Genomic DNA, 11,419 nt, shown 5'->3' with positions numbered 1-11,419 from the left:
TGTTAGAGAAATTTTTGTTTCAAGAAAATTCGTTAGATTTTCTAATTGTTAGTGGGGGTCGATTTTCTAATCGTTAGGCGAGGAGCAGTTCTATGATGGAAACACCCAGGCAGTCTGTCACATGTACCATGTCCTATTAGGACGCCTTCCTTTTCCATTTTTCTCCGGACCTGGAGGGACTCAGAGGTGATTGGATGTAATCGGACAGATGTCCATCCGCCTGCCCATGGAACTCTGACAGGGGGACCTGATCGGACCACCCGTGTGAAAGGTCCCATAGACAAGTCTAACCAACCGGCACCCAGCCAGCAACACACAATACACTGTACATTGTATCCGTATAGAAGAACACATTGTTCGATGTACATTGCCGGGCCGATCGACTTCTCGGCTGACCTCAGTACTTAGCTCATTACATTCTGCTGCTCATTGTTCAGAGAAAGTGGAGAGACCGGGGCGGCAACTTTCACTCGGACCTCCTGTCGCTTGTGTTGGAATTTGTGTTTCTTTGGTAATTAGATCTTCACTTCACAGAAGGGTTCAGCGGGTGAATGTTCGACCTCCAGGGAGATATTACAGTGATTGTAAACCTCAGACATGAAATATGAACAAAGCATATCCCTCTATGGCAGGGGGCTCCAGACTGTCTAAACAAAGGGACAGTTTACGGTCCTTCAAACTTTAGGGGGGTCGGTCTGTGGCCATCGGGAGTAGAAAATGTCCCGGAATCAGTTGGAGTAAACAATGCCCCACTGTTGGTGTCATTGGTAGGAATTGTGTCCCAACATTGGTGTCATTGGGAGGAACTGTTTCCCATTATTGATAGGAATTGTGTCCCAACATTGGTGTCATTGGTAGGAATTGTGTCCCAACATTGGTGTCATTGGTAGGAATTGTGTCCCAACATTGGTGTCATTGGTAGGAATTGTGTCCCAACATTGGTGTCATTGGTAGGAATTGTGTCCCAACATTGGTGCCATTGGTAGGAATTGTGCCCCAACATTGGTGTCATTGGGAGGAACTGTTTCCCATTATTAGTAGGAACTGTGCCCCAACATTGGTGTTATAGGAAAGAATGTGCTCCGTCTCTGGTGTTATTGGGCTCCATCATTGGTGTCATTGGGAGGAATTGTTCCCCATTATTGGTAGGAATTGTGCCCCAACATTGGTGTCTTTGGGAGGAACTGTACCCTATCATTGGAGTCATTGGTAGGAATTGTTTGCCATTATTGGTAGGAATTGTGCCTCAACATTGGTAGAAATTGTGCCCCAACATTGGTGTCATTGGAAAGAATGTGCTCTGTCTCTGGTGTTATTGGGCCCCATCATTGGTGTCATTGGTAGAAATTGTTCCCCACTATTAGTAGGAATTGTGTCCCAACATTGGTAGGAATTGTGCCCCAACATTGGTGTCATTGGGCACCATTGTTGGTGTCATTGGGAGGAATTGTGCCCTATCACTGGTGGCAATGCAAGGAACTGTGCCCATCACTGGTGTCATTGGAAAGGATGTGCTCCATCTCTGGTGTTATTGGGCCCCATCATTGGTGTCATTGGGAGGAACTGTTCCCATCATTGGTGTCATTGGTAGGAATTGTTCCCCATTATTGGTAGGAATTGTGCTCCATCATTGGAGTCATTGGTAGAAATTGTTTGCCATTATTGGTAGGAATTGTGCCCCAACATTGGTAGAAATTGTGCCCCAACATTGGTGTCATTGGAAAGAATGTGCTCTGTCTCTGGTGTTATTGGGCCCCATCATTGGTGTCATTGGTAGAAATTGTTCCCCACTATTAGTAGGAATTGTGTCCCAACATTGGTAGGAATTGTGCCCCAACATTGGTGTCACTGGGCACCATTGTTGGTGTCATTGGGAGGAATTGTGGCCTATCACTGGTGACAATGCAAGGAACTGTGCCCCATCACTGGTGTAATTGGAAAGGATGTGCTCTGTCTCTGGTGTTATTGGGCCCCATCATTGGTGTCATTGGGAGGAACTGTTCCCCATCATTGGTGTCACTGGTAGGAATTGTTCCCCATTATTGGTAAGAATTGTGCCCCAACATTGGTGTCACTGGGAGAAACCATGCCCCCTCATTGGTGTCATTGGTAGGAATTGTTCCCCATTATTGGTAGGAATTGTGCCCCATCACTGGTGTCATTGGAAAGAATGTGCTCCGTCTCTGGTGTTATCAGGCCCCATCATTGGTGTCATTGGGCGGAATTGTATCCCATCATGGATGTCATTGGGAGGAATTGTATCCCATCGTTGATGTCATTGGGAGAAATTGTATCCAGTTGTTGATGTCATTGGGAGAAATTGTATCCAACCAATGATGTCATTGGGAGGAATTGTGCCCCTTTGTTGGTGTCAGTGAATGAAGTAGTGTTCCAAGAGCCAGATAAGAGCAAGCAAAGGGCCGCAGTTTGGAGACCACTGCTCTTGTCTCAGTCCAGAGCACTAAGTGTCATTTCTGCCTGCTGCTTCATTCCTCTGCTATCAGCATGACTCACTTCTGACAGAGAGAGCAGAGAGATGACCTCATCAGACTTTTGCTGCTCCTGATCACAGGCTGGGGGGCTGGGAGAGGACCTAGCCATGTTGACTGCAACAGAGCCACACCAGGTCAACAGATTGGTTGAGCTGTGTGATTGAGCTGTCTAGATCTGAGGACTGGATGGACAGAAATCCTTCAACAGGTAAAACATCTCCCATATTTGTATTTAGCTGCTTTATTTTATAAAGGGCCTCTAAAAAGTCATGGCTAAAAAAAACTCCAATATATGGTCTGTCCCTCCTATATGTATGTTGTATTGAACTGCATCAGGTTATTGTGTAATATGCTGACATCTAGTGGTGGGTTTGGGTCACTACAACTTGTTTAGTTATGTGATCAACCTTTGCCCTCCCCTCCTGTTTGGTGCTAGTCAGTTCAGTTCTAGCTAGACCATCCCTGTTTCTTCCATGTTCCATCAGCCACTGTTAGTACTTCACAAAAACAGGACTTAGGAAAGTCATTGTGTTACACTTCAAAAAACTGGAAAACATGCTCTGTACTGGAAACAGCTGAAGTAAAATTGTGTTAAATTCAACTTTTGTGTCCTATTAAAAAGTGGTTGTAAAGGCTGAAGGTTTTTTACCTTCGTACATTCTATATATGAAGGTAAAAAACCTTCAGTGAGCAGCAGTGCCCCCAGCCCCCTCAATACTTGCCTGAGCCCCATCACGATCCAGTGATGTGCAGGGCAGTCTCAGCTGTTCGAGGTCTCTGCCTCCTCCTTGGCTGAGACGGGAAGATGAAGCCATTGGCTCCTGCTGCTGTCAATTACAGTCAGTAAGCCAATGAGGAGAGAGAATGGGCGGAGCCAAACCACGGCTCAGCGTGTGAATGGCTGAGACTGGAAGATGAAGCCATTGCCTCCTGCTGCTATCAATCACAGCCAGTCAGCCAATAAGGAGAGAGAAGAGGCGGAGCCAAACCACAGCTCTGCGTGTGAATGGACACACAGAGCAGCCGCTTGGGAACACACCTGCTCAAGTAACTTGTAATTCTATATCACAACACTTAACCCTATAGTATCGCAGAAAAGTAATCTACCTCCACCCTTGAAGGCCAGCTAGACAAAATATATGTGACTTTCCTTTAAACAAATATACTAAATAAATAAAATACAATAAAATAAAATAACACCAACACAAAACATCAAACCATGAAAAAATATAAAAAAATTGTCCAAAAATCCCACCGTGTCCAAAATAATTCAAAATATAAAAATCAGAAAATCCAAAATTATAACCAAAATAATCCCCACAGGTGTAAAGTAAAAAGTAAAAACTTAAACTTTTTCTTCTTCTTTCATCACCAAAAACCTTCTTAATACCCGCAAATCCTGATGTTCATACACCTCAAAAAAAGAAAAAAACTCGACATAGTGTCATACCTTAAATAATATACAACACACGTGCCACTCCCTGTGCAGCATGCAAAATATTTAAATAAATGTGTATGCTCTAAACGAGTGTCTAAACACATACACATAGGTGAATGTCAATATAAGTGAAAACACATTCACATGGAATATGAAATGCAATGTGTGAAAACCACTCCACAAATATCACTGCCAGTGTATATCACCACACCCTATATATATAACAGTGATAGCCAAAAAAGCCCAGATCACCACTCTCCAACTCTTATATAGATGGGTAATTACCCTATAGCAGAAACAGCAGGGCAAAATACCACTCTGGGTTACTTTCTCCTCACATCGATTTTCTCCAAGACTAGGGCCACTTCCTCCACCTTCCTCCAGAAAACCAGTCACAGTATAAAAGATATTCTCCTTTATTGGTAACTCACATAAAAATTCCGATGGAAACAGCTCCTCCTCACAAGAGGTACACACATGGACAGGTTCAGGGAAACATTAGCCGCATGTTCCCACTTCCAAGATGGAGGAGCTGTTTCCATCGGAATTTTTATGTGAGTTACCAATAAAGGAGAATATCTTTTATACTGTGACTGGTTTTCTGGAGGAAGGTGGAGGAAGTGGCCCTAGTCTTGGAGAAAATCGATGTGAGGAGAAAGTAACCCAGAGTGGTATTTTGCCCTGCTGTTTCTGCTATAGGGTAATTACCCATCTATATAAAAGTTGGAGAGTGGTGATCTGGGCTTTTTTGGCTATCACTGTTATATATATAGGGTGTGGTGATATACACTGGCAGTGATATTTGTGGAGTGGTTTTCACACATTGCATTTCATATTCCATGTGAATGTGTTTTCACTTATATTGACATTCACCTATGTGTATGTGTTTAGACACTCGTTTAGAGCATACACATTTATTTAAATATTTTGCATGCTGCACAGGGAGTGGCACGTGTGTTGTATATTATTTAAGGTATGACACTATGTCGAGTTTTTTTCTTTTTTTGAGGTGTATGAACATCAGGATTTGCGGGTATTAAGAAGGTTTTTGGTGATGAAAGAAGAAGAAAAAGTTTAAGTTTTTACTTTTTACTTTACACCTCTGGGGATTATTTTGGTTATAATTTTGGATTTTCTGATTTTTATATTTTGAATTATTTTGGACACGGTGGGATTTTTGGACAATTTTTTTATATTTTTTCATGGTTTGATGTTTTGTGTTGGTGTTATTTTATTTTATTGTATTTTATTTATTTAGTATATTTGTTTAAAGGAAAGGCACACCTGCTCAAGTGCCCCCATAGAAAGCTGCTTGCTATGGGGGCACCCGCCAAAAAGTAGCAGCCAGGAGCACCGGCAAAGGACCTGAGAAGAGGAGCATCCAGGCTGCTCTGTGCAAAACCACTACACACAGCAGGTGAGTATAACGTGTGTTATTTTTTTTAAAAAAAGTATTGCTTTAAGCTGCCTGTGGATGGTGCCGAGTCAGCAAGTGACCATAGTGTTTTGACAGGCTGGGTCTAAAGAGGTACTGCAATGTATTAAGTGGTGTTTGAAACAGAACATAATAGAAAAGCCTGGCACTTGTTATACTTACTCGTTTTTGTTTTAATATATTAATATTTTGTTTTCTCTAGAGATGTATACAGTGAATACTGGAATAGTTGCTTTGCCGGTAATTTGTTGAGTTTTGTAAAAACAAGTAGTGGTTAAATGGTTAGCACTTCTGCCTGGCAGTGCTAGGGTTGTTGGTTCAAATCCCAGCCAGGGCACCTCTTGCCTGGAGTTTGCATGTTCTCCCTGTGCCTGTGTGGGTGTGCTCTGGTTTCCTCCCACACTCCAAAGACATGCTGGTAGGTTAATTGGCTCCTGTCTAAATTGTCCCTAGTATGTGTATATATGAATGTGAGTTAGGGACCTTAGATTGTACACCCCTTGAGGGTTAGGGACTGATGTGAATGTACTATATATATGTAAATTTATGGCGCTATATAAGCACCATAAATAAAATGTAAGTAAAATATTTGAGGTCTTATTTCCCTTTTTTTGTATTTTTTTATGATGACCACAAGGAGGGTGGGGTGCCGGGGTTGGTACGCTCATGCGGTCCCACCTCTGGGATGGCTCTCCATTATTTGTTCTTGGAGGTAAAGCTCCTCGCCTGTGGCCCAGCAGTGAACGGGCTCTCCGGGCAGGCTGGGGCCTGTCATATCTCTAAAGTCTTACTTTGTTGACGTCTCCATTTAAGTCGCTGTGACCTCCTGTGTTTGATCTGAGTGCGATGTCAAACAACAGCCTGCCATTCAATGGGAGCCGTCACTTTCACAAGCACCAAACGTCTGGGCGGCGTGATTTCCCCGTCTGGTCTCTGTGACCTCCAAGTCTATTTGCTAAAAGCTAAGTAAAGATTGGGCGGCGCAGTGACTTAGTGGTTAGCATGTCTGCCTTGCAGTAAATGGGAGATGGGTTCAGGGGCGGACTGACAACTCATGGGGCCCCCGGGCAATAGGGAATCATGGGGCCCCTGTGTCCTTGCCCAAACTCAAAAAAGCCTATGAAAAAGGTACCAGGGGCATCTCATGGGGCCCCCTACTGACCCCGGGCCCTCGGGCAGTGCCCGAGTTTCCAAATGGTCAGTCTGCCCCTGGATGGGTTCAGTTCCCAAGCACGGCACCACCTGCCTGGAGTTTGCATGTTCTCCCTGTCAGAGGCGGACTGACAACTCATGGGGCCCCTGGGCAATAGGGGATCATGGGGCCCCTGTGTCCTTGCCCAAACTCAAAAAAGCCTATGAAAAAGGTACCAGGGGCATCTCATGGGGCCCCCTACTGACCCCGGGCCCTCGGGCAGTGCCCGAGTTTCCAAATGGTCAGTCTGCCCCTGGATGGGTTCAGTTCCCAACCATGGCACCACCTGCCTGGAGTTTGCATGTTCTCCCTGTCAGAGGCGGACTGACAACTCATGGGGCCCCTGGGCAATAGGGAATCATGGGGCCCCTGTGTCCTTGCCCACACTCAAAAAAGCCTATGAAAAAGGTACCAGGGGCAGTGCCCGAGTTTCCAAATGGTCAGTCCGCCCCTGCTCCCTTCGCTTGCGTGGGTTTCCTCCAGGTGCTCCAGTTTCCTCCCACACTCCAAAGACATGTTGGTAGGTTAATTGACTCCTGTCTAAATTGTCCTAGTTTTACCCTGGCCATGTGGGATCTCCTGCACGGTGGGGGTTGGGGAGCTTTTTAAGTGTTTTTAATAAAACGTAAGGCGCTACTATATCATTGGATTGGATTTAGTACATGTGGTGACCGGGTGCAAGACAGCCATCCATGTTCCTGTGAGGGATTTCAAGCCATCCATCACCCTGAGAGAAATTGAAAGCAATATTGGACCTCCTTTTCTTTGAGGTCTTGGAGAAATCCTGTATGGCGGAGGCTGGAGATTGGTGAAAGTGTTTTATCACGTTGAATTTCACAAGTGGATGCATTTTAAAGTTTATGGTGGGAGCTTAGACTCTGCACCCATTTGGGGGATCCTATGTCACCTGCTCACATGTGGGCTTACATGCTAGGGTCCCATGACCTGTAATCAGGGCCAGGACAAGGGGTGGGCGAGAGGGGCGGCTGCCTCAGGTGCACTGGCTTACTGTAGGGATGGAGTCGCCTTCCTTCTGTAAGGAGTAGTGACAGTGGCAGTGATTTTGACAAGCGAGTGGCTGCCGGGTGTAGGGTCCCCTAAGCTTGCACAACATGAATGGTGGGGGGGGGGGCGCAGTTTGGCACCTGTGCCCTGGAAGACCTTCTCCTGGCACTACCTGTAATGTAAAGTTAGTTGCGACCCAACTCACACATACAGTGATAGACATAGACCATGGGTCGTTAGCAGTGCCGGGTCATCCAGTGCCCAGGGCAAATATGCCAAAATGAGCCCCCCCGTTCCTTCTTGATGTGCAAGTTTAGTGAAACCTACGCCCGTTATTCACTTGTCAAAACACAGTGCAGCTTGAATTGACCCGAAAGTGTGCAGTTTTTCTGACGCAGTCCCACCACAAGAGGCAGGGAGAGAGAGAACACAGCCCGCACCACCTCCCAGCTCTCTCTTCTTTGTCGCTCCCAGAGCTGGGCTGACAGGAGTAGTGATGCAGTTGTCACTACTCCTGTCAGCCTTGCCACATGAGGCTGGGCATTGTCGTGCACCAGGAGGAACCCAGGACATACTGCACCAGCGTTGGGTCTGACAATGGATCCAAGGATTTCATCCTGATACCTAATGGCAGTCAGGGTTCCATTGTCTAGCCTGTAGAGGTCTGTGCGTCCCTCCATGGATATGCCTCCCCAGACCATCACTGACACACCACCAAAACAGTCATGCTGAACGATGTTACAGGCAGCAGAACGTTCTCCATGGCTTCTCCAGACCCTTTCACGTCTGTCACATGTGCTCAGGGTGAACCTGCTCTCATCTGTGAAAAGCACAGGGTGCCAGTGGTGGACCTGCCAATTCTGGTGTTCAATGGCAAATGCCAATCCAGCTCTATGATGCCAGGCAGTGAGCACAGGGCCCACTAGAGGACGTCGGGCCCTCAGGACACCCTCATGAAGTCTGTTTCGGATTGTTTGGTCAGAGACATTCACACCAGTGGCCTGCTGGAGGTCATTTTGTAGGGCTCTGGCAGGGCTCATCCTGTTCCTCCTTGCACAAAGGAGCAGATACCGGTCCTGCTGATGGGTTAAGGACCTTCTATGGCCCTGTCCAGTTCTCCTAGAGTAACTGCCTGTCTCCTGGAATCTCCTCCATGCTCTTGAGACTGTGCTGGGATACACAGCAAACCTTCTGGCAATGGCACCAATTGATGTGCCATCCTGGAGGAGTGGGACTGCTTGTGCAACCTCTGTAGGGTCCAGGTATGGCCTCATGCTACCAGTAGTGACACTGACCCTAGCCAAATGCAAAACTAGTGAAAAACAGTCAGAAAAGATGAGTAGGGAAAAAATGTCAGTGGCCTCCATCTGTAAAACCATTCGTTTTGGGGGTCATCTCATTGTTGCCCATCTAGTGCACCTGATGTTAATTTCATTAACACCAAAGCAGCTGAAACTGATTAACAACCCCCTCTGCTACTTGCCTGGCCTGATCAATATCCCAGGAGTCTCACTGACTTGATGATATACTCTGATTAAAAAGCGTAATTTTCATTTTTTGAGCCGTGTATTTACTGACATGTGTCTGCTACCCTGAGCTATGCTGGTGTGAACAGATTTATTTAACTTATACATGTGCGTGTGTTCTGGTGAACCAAGACTTGGAACCACATGAAGAACGCGGGCCTCAGACATAAAGTCATTGTTCAATCCGCGTCTTTCTATAGGATAAGATGGCGCGGGGCCCACCTTCCCCCGCTTGTGTTAAATAATACATTGTTTGTCTGGCATCACCTGGCTCCTGATGAATTGTGTGCGATATTCCATACAAGCCCTTGTTGACGCCTTGCCAAGACCACCCGAGTAAGTGACCACCCCTCTCGTCCTTGTTGCTCGTAGTTAAATAAATAGAGGAAATGGGAAACAGATCGGCTCCTTTTGGTCTCGTTCTTTGATTGTACTTCATAGACGCGGCGCACTGTCGCCCCCCAAACTAAAGTAAATCAAACCGAGGCGCATTGTGAGGTCCGTGTGTTGATGTGTGTAGACCAGACCACTGACCTCCATCACAGAGGGGGCAAAAGAAGTCTACAGTGGCCTGAAATGCAAATCTAGTTGCTGATATCATCTTATTTTGGCCAAAGTTGTTCTGGGTAATACAACAGGAAAACGAATTGTGGAATTATAAAAATGATGATAGCAGGGGTGGACTGACAACTCATGGGGCCCCCGGGCAATAGGGGATCATGGGGCCCCTGTGTCCTTGCCCAAACTCAAAAAAGCCTATGAAAAAGGTACCAGGGGCATCTCATGGGGCCCCCTACTGACCCCGGGCCCTCGGGCAGTGCCTGAGTTTCCAAATGGTCAGTCCACCCCTGATAGGAGATTTTATTTGGGGGGGGGCAGTGCCCAAAGTGCTTAAATCTCTAGTGATCAGGGGCGGACTGACCATTCGAGCACTCGGGCAGTGCCCGAGGGCCCCGGGGTCAGTAGGGGGCCCCATGAAATGCCCCTGGTACCTTTTTTTATAGGCTTTTTTGAGTTTGGGCAAGGACACAGGGGCCCCATGATCCCCTATTGCCCGGGGGCCCCATGAGTTGTCAGTCCGCCCCTGCTAGTGACCATTATACTCGGAGGTGTGCATACAACAGAAAGCTGCTGAAGAATTTAAGTCATAGGACTTGTTCACATCATGTGTATGGCAGCCCTTGCTGTTTCTCTGAAATCTGTGGTGGATCGCTTTTCAGAGGGTGTTCACACCTATGCGTTTTCTGCAGTTTTTCGCGTTTCGCAGTACAGTCCATTTAACATGATGTCCTATGGGGCAGGTTCTCATCTCTGCGTTGCCACCTGGTGCGTTTTTTGGAAAGGGTCAGGGACTTTTTTGAACACGAAACGTTGCAGTTTCGGTTCTATAGACTTCAGGAACACTGCAGGAAATGGGAACGCTGCAGAAAAGCACGTATTGTGTTTTTGCTGCGTTTTTGCCACGTTTTTGATGCGTTTTGCGCTTAAAAACTGCCTAGCAAAAAAACCCCCGCAAAACACATAAAAAACGCAGCAAAAATGCAAGTGTAAAAATGCAATGCAGAATTGCACAAACGCAACCTGCATAGGTGTGAACCGAGGGTAACAGGTGGTAAGGAGCTGATATGAAACCTACTCACCACCTTCTTTAACCCACACCATTGTATTGCAGCAGTTGAATGGCGGTTGCTGTCCGGCCCCATAGACTTGTATGGGTTGTGTCTGGCGGCGGTAACGGCCACTGAATGCAACATGCTGTTTAATATTTGCCATAGCCCTAAACGAACTTTCATTCAGTTGGGCAGTTGGGAAATAATTAAACCGTGTCTCAACCACGAACCCTTAGGCCTCGTTCACATGTGCAGCCAGGGAACTGTGAAGCAGGTGGTTGAGCTTAATTTTTACCGCCCTCCGACTGCCTGCCTGAATGCTGACAGGTAGCCGCTCACGGCTGTAGGAACGATGCTGTGCTTTGTGACCACTGCAAATATTAGAGAGCATGTTGGTTTCAGCGTTACTGCTGCTGAACATGACCAGGTCTATAGGGCCTTGCCACAACTGCCCCACAATCACCTGCAATGCAAGTGATTGTGTGCGCAGCAGTGTAGCTAGATCAGGCAATATATTGTCCTCTCACTTCCTGTCAAATTCCCTCTGAAAAGTGATCCAATGTGGATTGCTTTTCAGAGGGCACCACACCGCACCCTATGGGTACCCACAGATTGACATCTTTGTTTCACAGTAAGGCTGGCCCATACGTTAGGAAATTTTGGGGTAATGTCAGTTCTTAATCAGCTTGCAATAAAAAAAAAGGGCTGCGTTAATGCATGG

The sequence above is a fragment of the Staurois parvus genome, unplaced genomic scaffold, assembly GCF_062004578.1.
Source record: "Staurois parvus isolate SC_StPar_1 unplaced genomic scaffold, SC_StPar_1.0 ptg000283l, whole genome shotgun sequence".
NCBI lineage: Eukaryota > Metazoa > Chordata > Amphibia > Anura > Ranidae > Staurois > Staurois parvus.
Note: the sequence above shows the minus strand (reverse complement) of the source record.